We start from the raw sequence: 9,319 nt of genomic DNA, 5'->3' as shown, positions 1-9,319 counted from the left end.
TCCTTTAGAGAAAAAAAGCCTCAAAAGGGTTGTCTTTGCTCTTGTTCTTCGAATCTTCAGGGCCCGTTCTCTCCTGAACCCACGCCTACCAGGCATCTCACACGCCACTCACTTCACCGAAACAGCTCTCCGGGGCCACCAGTGACGGGCTCCACATCACCAGACCCCGTGGGTCAATTCTCGGCCGCCATACTCAACGTATCAGAGCCATATTGCCTCTGCCATCCCTCTTTCTAGAAACACCTTCTTGTTTTAGCATCCAGGACATGTCTCTCCCTCTTTCTTTCCGAGCTTACTGGCTGCTCCTTCCCTGGCCCTTTTCCGTTTCTCTGCAGTCTCCCTGACTTATAAGCACTGGCCGTCCCGGAATGCAGTTTCTGGAGCTCCTCTCTCTTCCTGAGGGAACACACACAGCCCCAAGGCTTTAAAAACCATTAATACACTGATGCCTCCCAAATGTCTACCTGCAGCCTGGACGTCTCCCCTCAACTTCAGACTCATCTATCTAGCTGCCTGATCAACGTCTTCAACTAAAAATGGCTACAAGAGTCCTCAGTTTCTGTTCTCTATAATGACCCTCCTCTTCCTGCAGGTCTCCCACTCACCTACTAACTACTGCGCCTCCCAACTGCTCAGGCCAAACACCCTGAGTCAACCCTAACTGCTCCTTATCTGTTGTGTACACACCCACACGTGATCCACCTTCAAAACACTTGGGCTCTAACTTAAACTATACCAAGTATCTGACTCCTCCTCACCAGGGCCACTGCTCTCTCCCCTGTGGATAATTACACTGGCTTCTTAAGTGGTGTCCCCACTTCCCTTTTGCTCCCCGGCAGTCTATCCTCAACACAGCAGCCAGGAAATGATGTCAGAGGATACCAAAATCCAATGCTGCTTTACGGCTTCTCTCAGAGTAAAAGCAAAAATGCTCATAATTGCTTCCCAGGCTTTGCATGAGCTAAAACTTCACCCGGTTCTCTGAACTCGTCCCTTATCGCTCTTCTCGTTTTCTTCTTCTCAAGTCACACAGGCTCTTTGCTGTTTCTCCAGCACATCGAGCACGCTCTGAGTCAAGGTTTTTGTATTGCGTTCCCTCTGTTGGAAAGCTTTTCCTCAGACGTACACTTGGCTAGCTCTCGCATTCCCTCTCTTATGAGAGAGGCCTCCCCTGGCCACCCTATATTATCTCCCCATTCACCCACCCTGCCCACACCACCTTTTCCCTTTGCCCTGCTTTATAATGATCTTCTATGGCAACTTTCACCATTTCACATTATGCATTCACTTGTTTGCTCATCAACTAAAAACTTTTACTAGAACGTACGTTCCATCAGGCCAGACAATGATGATTTTGTACTCCTCTGGGTCCCCAGCACCCAGGGCAGTGCCTGGTCCATAGTAGAATTTCGATAAATGTTTAGCTGCATGAAAGAATGGCCACAAAGTTCATCAGCTGCTTCTAGCATTGTGTTCCCATCCTACCAAACTGCCTTTCCCAATGACCCCACACTACCACATTCCAGAGACTCCATATGCCATTCCCTGTCACTGAAACACTCGCCCTGCCTCCGTGTCCATTGGATGGACAGCTTGAAATGTCTATGACATTTTACAAATGTCTCTGAAACCTGCTCTGCTTCTCCCAACCTCTTCTTTACTCCCAAAGCAGTTCATTACAAAACATCTCTATCTATGAAGTTAGGTTCATAAACCCATAACCCTACTCCATATGGAGTGCAGAGTTGACAAACATCTGCTCTGGGCCACAGCTTTGTTGGCATCAGTGAAAGTCCTTAAATTAGAAGTTTCTAAACATTGAAGGATCTAATTGAATTTTATTGCAATTATTTTACTTCCCTGTGTCCTTCACAAGACTGAATACAGGGACCGAGTCTTATTTACCCTGAAACTGGCAAAACCCGAGTGTAGAGATTAAATGGATACTCTCAAAAGAAAATAAATAACACTTACTGCGAGCTTATTAGCATCCTGCTGTTTTACATGGATTACCCCATTTAGGACTGAAAAACAACATGAGGTAGGAACTGTAAACTCCCTTTACATTGGTGGAACCCAAGGCTTAGATGGGTGAAACAATTCTGCCCAAGGTCACATGATGGCAATGGCAGAGCCTGAGACTGAACACTTTAACCTCAACTACCTGGCTCGTGATGTCGTCTTGTCCCAGAAGGGCTGCCAAGGAGACCAGGGAAGCTTCCCTAATCTAGTGACAGATCAGAATCACTTGAGATGCTTGAAAAATTGCAGTCTTTTCTTTCACCCCTAGAAATTCGGTTTTGGTAACTCTGGGATGAAGCCCAGAGCGCCTTAGTTTAATAGGTACCCCAGGTGATTTTGATGCAGCCAATTTACTGACCAGGTGCAGCAAACAGAAAACAGCACATTGAATGGGGGAGATTAGGAGGAATTTAATGAAGGGACGACTCATAAAGGTGCAGGCAGGGATGAGGAGGAGCAGAATACCAGCAGAGAGTTAATGTGTTTAGGCCGAAGGGAACGTGAGGGAGCAGCTGCCAGAAGGTCGCAGAGTTGCTGTAACAGAAGACAGCCTGGCAGGAGCCTGGACATATAGTTAAGACCAGAGGCAGTCATAAGCCAGAGAGCGAGAGAGCGTGGAGACAGGCCACAGACAGCCTTCCGAGGTCTGCGGCAAAGCAGAGGGAGAGGTGTGCTGATCTGGAGGGCTGCAAGGAAAACATTCTGCACACCTGCCATGTGAGAAGCAGTTTCCTATGGAAAGACACATCGATCCAGTAATTTTACAGGGCATATCAGACAAACCTGCTGATGACACCCAAATGTCCTTCCTCAAACGCATCCTTTACTCAGCTCCAAACCCACATCATCACCAGCCTGAAGACTTATGTATCCCACAGACATGACATGTCCACTACTCCCAACACATGGCACCTGCTCTTCCTCCTGCTTCGTTACTCAATGAAGAGCACCCCCTCTCACCCAGGCTCCTGGCCAGAGTCTAGGGATTCCTCTGTTGACTTTTTCCTCTCCCTCCCTTCTAATCATCATCATTGATCACAAATCCTTCTTCATTCTCCATACTTGACACCTCAGCTCCTTGCCCGTTTCTTCTTTCTCACTGCCACTGCAGTTGCCTGAGGCCATGTCATCTCTGCCTGAATCTTTGCAAGAGCCTCATAATTGGTCTTCCTGCTTCCAACTAGTCTCCTCAGAGCTGCCAAAGCATTCTCTTTTTTCCAAAATGCAAATCCGATCTTCTCCGAGGCTTAGCACCTTTCAGTAGCTCCCCACAGCATACAGGTAAACTGCAGAAGCAACTGGGAACACAGTGTGTTTCCTTATTTCGACTTCCAGGTCATTTTTGCTAATAGTGAGGAGAACTATTGATATGTATATATTTCCTAAGAGCAAGTCTTTGTTAATTTTAGTACTTTTATCAGTTGATCGTGCCTGTTCTAGGCACGCAATTTTATAATAAGCAAAGATGATATAATCGAATTATTTTTCTACTCTTTATACCAATTTTTACATCTCTTTCCTTGCTGCAATAAAATCTCTAAAACAATGCTTAATAATAATGGTGATAGTAGCCATTCCTGTTTACTTCATTTTAACAGAAATGATTTCAGTGTTTTGCCCCTTAGGACAATATTAGCCACTTTTGTTCTGTAAACAATTATTATATTCTGAAATTCCCATCTATCCTACTTGACCTTGATTTTTTTTTTTGATTAGGAATACCTGCTGAAGTTTAGAAAATGCCTTTTGAAGCATTTTAATGCAGCATTTGAAAAATTTTGTAGAATTGTATTGCATGGATAAATTTCCTGACAGTAAATATCTTTGCCTTCCTGCAAAAAGCCTTTATAGTCATAATATATTGTTAACTGACACGATGTAGGTTATTTAATATTTATAGTCATATGATATTGGTCTGTAGTTTTTGTTCCTTATCCTATTTTTCATCATTTTTGCCATTAAGGTTATGCGGTCTCTTTCTGTAGCTTGGAATAGTGTAGTAACAGTAAGATTAACTACCTGCTGATATGCAGACTTAGTTGTAGCACCTGGTTCTTGTAATTTTTACATGGTAGACCTTTAAGTTTCTAGCATCTCTCATGACAGTTTATGTAAATTTTATTTTCTGAATGAATATAATTTTTTAAATTTAAACTTAATTTTGAATTTATGTAAAGTAAAATTCACTCTTTTTGACATGTAGTTTACCAGGGCACAGTCATCTACCCATCACAACAGGCTCCCTCTGGCCAAAAAGGTGGGGCTGAGTGTTAGACACCCCACCATCCACAGCTCTGTGCATCTGGGGCTGCCTGCAGGCAAACAGGGGAGAGATGAGAGAAAAAATTATGGGGGTTCCTCTTCTCCTGTCACTCGTTGGACCTCAGGGGTCCCTTTTTCTGATCCTTTTGACTAGAGACCATTTTCTCTGAGGGTCTGCACCTCTGCTGAGGCCACCACATGGTGACGACACACAGAGGCCACCCTGGAATAAAGCTGAGAGAAAAAAAAAAAGGGAGAGATTCTTCCCATATTACCCAGTTTGCAGGGGGTTCCATGTCCTGGCCAATAACAGAGAGTTTCTCTTTTAACCTGTGGCCACTGAGGTGACTGGGGCTGCTGTGCTCAGGTTCCAGAAGGGGAGAGAAGGAAAAAACAGGAATCTCATCACTGTCCCAGTACTGTGGAGTCAGAACTTTTCCAAGTTCTGACTTCCCTCCCAGTCTACCTATATTGACTACTCTTCAGAGGCCCCAAGTCATGGCTTTTGGTATTCTGTCCAGAAAGTCCAGGTGTAGTCAGTGGGTGAAATAGGCTAGGTGGGCTTCTCCATTTTGGCTAGTATCAGAAATGACTTATAATGTGCATCTTACACATTTCCTTGGGGCTTTCAAATTTATTGTTGCAAGGGTTCATGCTGTATTCCCTAGTAAGTCTTTTAATTTGTTTTCTATCTGTGGTTTTCTCTTTCTTGTTCCTAATTATATACATTTTTTGCTATATATGAATTTCTCTTTTTTCAACTACAGTCAAAAAGAGGTTATCAATTTTACTGGTCTTTTCAAAGAACCAGATTTTGAACTCGTTTAACATTTTTACAAGTCAGCAATTCTCTATTTGAACAATTACAGCCCTTACCTTTAATACTTTTCTTTTTCTGCATGTTTTACTTTTATGTTCTTTTCCTAAATTCCTAAGATACATTTTAAGGTTCCTTTATTTCACTTTTTAAATATCGATGTTTAAGGCAACGCATTTCCCTTGAGTGCAGCTTTTTGGTATGTCTCATAGATTTTAGTAGAAATTTTTTTTCCTTTTAATTGCTTTTTAGATAGTTTTGACTTCTATTTTGCTCAAAGGATAATTTAGAAGAATTTTATTAACGTGTAAGACTTTTATGGTCATCACTTTAGCATTTTTTAAAAATTATTTTTAAATATTACAGTATAATTAGAAAATGTGACCTAAGAAAATTGGGGCTAAGAACATAATCAATTCTTGGAACTATTTCTGTATACATACAGAAATACGTATACTCTCCTCCTTCATAGAAAAGTTAAAAATATTCAATTTTGTTTATTATAATGCATCATTTGCCTGAGTGATCCCGAAAGATAGAGCAAGATCACGCACTAAAATTTTACTAATATCAAGTACCCTTTGCATTTTAATAGGTTTTGCTTTGTATTTTTCAGTCTCATTTGTGCATTTATGCTTATATATTCTTTTATATCGTGCCTATTATAATTAAGTAATGTCCTTATTTATCCTGTTCAGTGCTTTCAACCTAAAATTCCCGTAAGTTCAATATTAAAATTACGATCTCTATTTTTCTTGGTATCTATTTGCGTAGTCCTATAATTTAAATAACTATTCACCTCTTTGATTTAAGAGTGCTTCAATGTTGCTGGATTTTAACTTACTCTGTATAAAATAATAAGGGAATCTGTCATATTCATAATACTAACCAATATATTTAATTCCATTATTTATATCTTCCACTGTTTTCTATTTATTTTACATTTTTTTCTCTTTTCCTTGGCTCAAGTCACCTTTCACCGCTTCCCCCATTGGTGAGCTGATTAATCTCTAAGTTCCACTTTTCTTGAGACAATTAGAAAAAAATGAATATGGATTTAGTATTAGGTAACTTTAAGGTATTGTTACTAATTTTGTTATGTATAATGGTTTTGTAGCTATACATTAAAAAAAAAAAAAAGAAGCCTTTATCTGTTATAGAGACACACTGGAATATTTTCCACTGAAGTGATAGAGTGTCTTCGTTTATAATACCCAATGTCTGTGGACACTGGGAACAGTTGGTGGACTATGTGACACTAGATATTGGTTGAAACGGGGTGTTGGGTACCTGGGGGTCCATTTACCACTTTTTTACTGTTTTGTGTATATTTGAACATTTCATATTTTAAAAGTTAAGGGAACATCATATTTTATTTATACAAAGGCTTTTTATGTTGTCACTGATCCTCCTGCACATGCGGACCATTTTTTTGTGAGTGGCACTAGTGGTCTCTTCCTGAACTTCTACAGCATTAGTTCAGGAGTCAGTAAACTGCTTCTGTAAAGGACCAGATAGTATATAGTTCAGGCTTTGTGGGCCAAGAGGCAAAACTGAGAATACTATGTAGTTACACATACAGCAAGAGAGAAAAATCAATTTCCATAAATTCTTCATTGGCTAAATTCAACATATAATAGCAAAAGTTAAGTATAATGTTTGACATACAAGTCTAAGGTCTATTAATGAGAATAATAATTTTGGGGGGATATGGGTAACATTTTGCTTAATCAGGGTTAAATCTGAAATTTCTACCTATCAGCATGGTAGAAACGTGGCCCTATCCTCCCATAGAGCATTTCCCTGCTTTTCTGAAATACAGTGATCTTTCCTCCTGGGAACTCGCCAGAAGGTGTGGCCTGCGTCTTTCTTTTGTCACTTAAATACTGGGCTCGCAGTGTTGAACTTTTCATTTGGGAAGCCGATGAACAGCACGGGCTCCCAGGTAAGACTTTCTGGGTCTGAATTCCACCTGAATGACCCACTACCTCTACCTACCTACCTAACCAATCTAGAAGCTTCAGTTGCCTCTTCTACAAAATGACTATTAGTACCTCTGTCCCTGGGTTGTTGTAAAGATTAATCGAGCTGATAAATGCAGAGATTTAGAAGAATGTGTGACATATTGTAAAGCCCTTGATTGTGTTATTTTTCTTTCAATTTTTCTTCAGCCATTTAAAACTGTAAGATCATTCTTACCTTGAAAGTCATACAACAGTGGGTAGCTGGGCCGGGCTTGGTCCCTGGGTAGTACCCTGCAGGAGTTGCTATCTATTCTGTGTGTTCTGCAATTCTTCCTTTTTGCTGGCTTCTGGGTCCTTTGGGGTTATTTTCCTTTACCCAATCATGACTGTTCACCCCTGGGGCTCACGTCCCGCTGCTGAGCAGTATCTGGTAAGAGGCAGAAGGCACAGCCTGGGCCAGCAATGCCCAGGTTGGCAGCTGCCATTCCCAAATGTGGTGAATATTTCTACTGTTCACCAAAATACAGTTCCCTCTAACTCTGGCACAGAGAATTACACTGCCCCCAACTCCCAAAGTCACGTGTACCCATGGGACTTGTTCTGTCCAAAGAATATGAGGAAAAAATGACGCATTTTACTTCTGGGTGAAAACATTTAAAGTTCCCTCCCTCGTCTACAGTGACTACTGACTTTCCAGATGGTGGAGTCTCGATCAGCCTGGGCCCCTCACGCGCAGACCTCGGATCGTGGGCAACTGGCATGCCATATGAGAAAGAGAGAAACGTTTGCTGTATTTTTGTCACTGAGGATTGGGGAATTTTTGTTTCCACTGATTAAACCGAGCTATCAGGACTAATATAACATGGCAAGGAATTAAATTTCCTCCTTGGATGGAGATTAGGGTCCTCCCAGAGCCACTTTCGGGGCCATGAAGACATAAGTAAATAAGACAAGCCCTTGGTCCTGGGGTCCACAGCATTCTGCAGATCAAGCTCCCTGCAGGAAGCAGGGAGATCTGATATTCCCTGGCTCTCTCCACCACCACACTCCAGGCTTGGGTTGGCTACTGGCTCAGCTCTGGACTTCAGCAGATCCCCAGGTGCTCCTGTCTAACCCATAACTGCTCCGCTCAGGGCGGACAGAAGGCAATCAGGCTAGAATTAGGAAGGAAGGTACAGGGACCAGATTCCCAGGCAAATTTCAAGCTGGAGCTTACAAAGTTATATACTGGCTCCTGCCCCCTCTCTAGTATCATCTCTCTCAACTTTCCATTCATTTCATTCTGGGCTTTTGACATACAGTCTGCTAGGCATTTGCTGTCTTCGTTACTATAGAAATGCTGTTATCTTACTCCTTCGATTTGCTCACGTCCAGGCTCCTCCCACCAATTATTCTCAGTGTCATGTTGCTCCTATAAGTACTCCTATACTACTATATGCCCTCCACATGTGAATGTTTATGCTATGCTATCATCAACCAATTATTTTACGAGCCTGGACCTCTCATGGTGTCTAGCCCATGAATGAACGTACATCATCTCTGATCCCTTCAGAACGCTCGAATCTAGCCATGAAGACATAAGTAAATAAGACAAGCTGTAACAGACAGATATGAGGAAAGGAAGAAAGGACGTGCATGAAAGGATCGATCCGTTCCGCTTAGAGGTGGGGGAAGGAATAAAAAATGATCAGAAATATAGCTAACTAAAGAAAATTAACAACGTAATTGTACGTGTCCAACATGAAGCAATGCAGTAATGGTACAAGTTTGTGGTCATGCATAGGTGATAGGCATAAACATTACTGGGGTAGTTAAAGCAATCCGAATAGCTGCTAGAAGTATCTGTGAATCTGTCTTATCTTCACAGGTAGACTGGAAGGTCCTTGCAGCTAAGCTCTCCCCAGGACATATAGTAGGCACTAACTGAATGTTTCTTAATTCATACAATTCTTATCCATTCTAGCAAAGAATTAAAACGTGAAAAACACTAATGTGTATTAAGGATCTATTATGTGCCAAGCATTGTCCTAAGTGTTTTCCATTTAATACTTTACCTTTACATTATCATCATTAAAAAAAATAATTTATTACTTTATATTTCATAAGAAACAAAAGCTTCAACTAAATTAAATAATAAATACAATAATATGGGAAAGGATGACTATCATCCTTCATCCATACATCTAACCATTCCAAAAAGGCCACTACTGTCAAATCTGGTAGGATCTTTCCTGTTCTTTTTCCCAAATATTTA

The 9,319-nt window shown here is 41.2% G+C and overlaps 1 protein-coding gene across 6 annotated transcripts in view; it reads right to left on the bottom strand.

The window, feature by feature from the left end:
* The window catches only part of SAMD12 (sterile alpha motif domain containing 12), a 361,188-nt gene that overhangs the window by 278,944 nt on the left and 72,925 nt on the right, over window positions 1-9,319 (bottom strand). The window lies entirely within an intron of this gene.

Source organism: Pteropus alecto, unplaced genomic scaffold, assembly GCF_000325575.1.
Source record: "Pteropus alecto unplaced genomic scaffold, ASM32557v1 scaffold164, whole genome shotgun sequence".
Lineage (NCBI taxonomy): Eukaryota > Metazoa > Chordata > Mammalia > Chiroptera > Pteropodidae > Pteropus > Pteropus alecto.
Note: the sequence above shows the minus strand (reverse complement) of the source record. Positions and strands in the feature narration are given on the sequence as shown.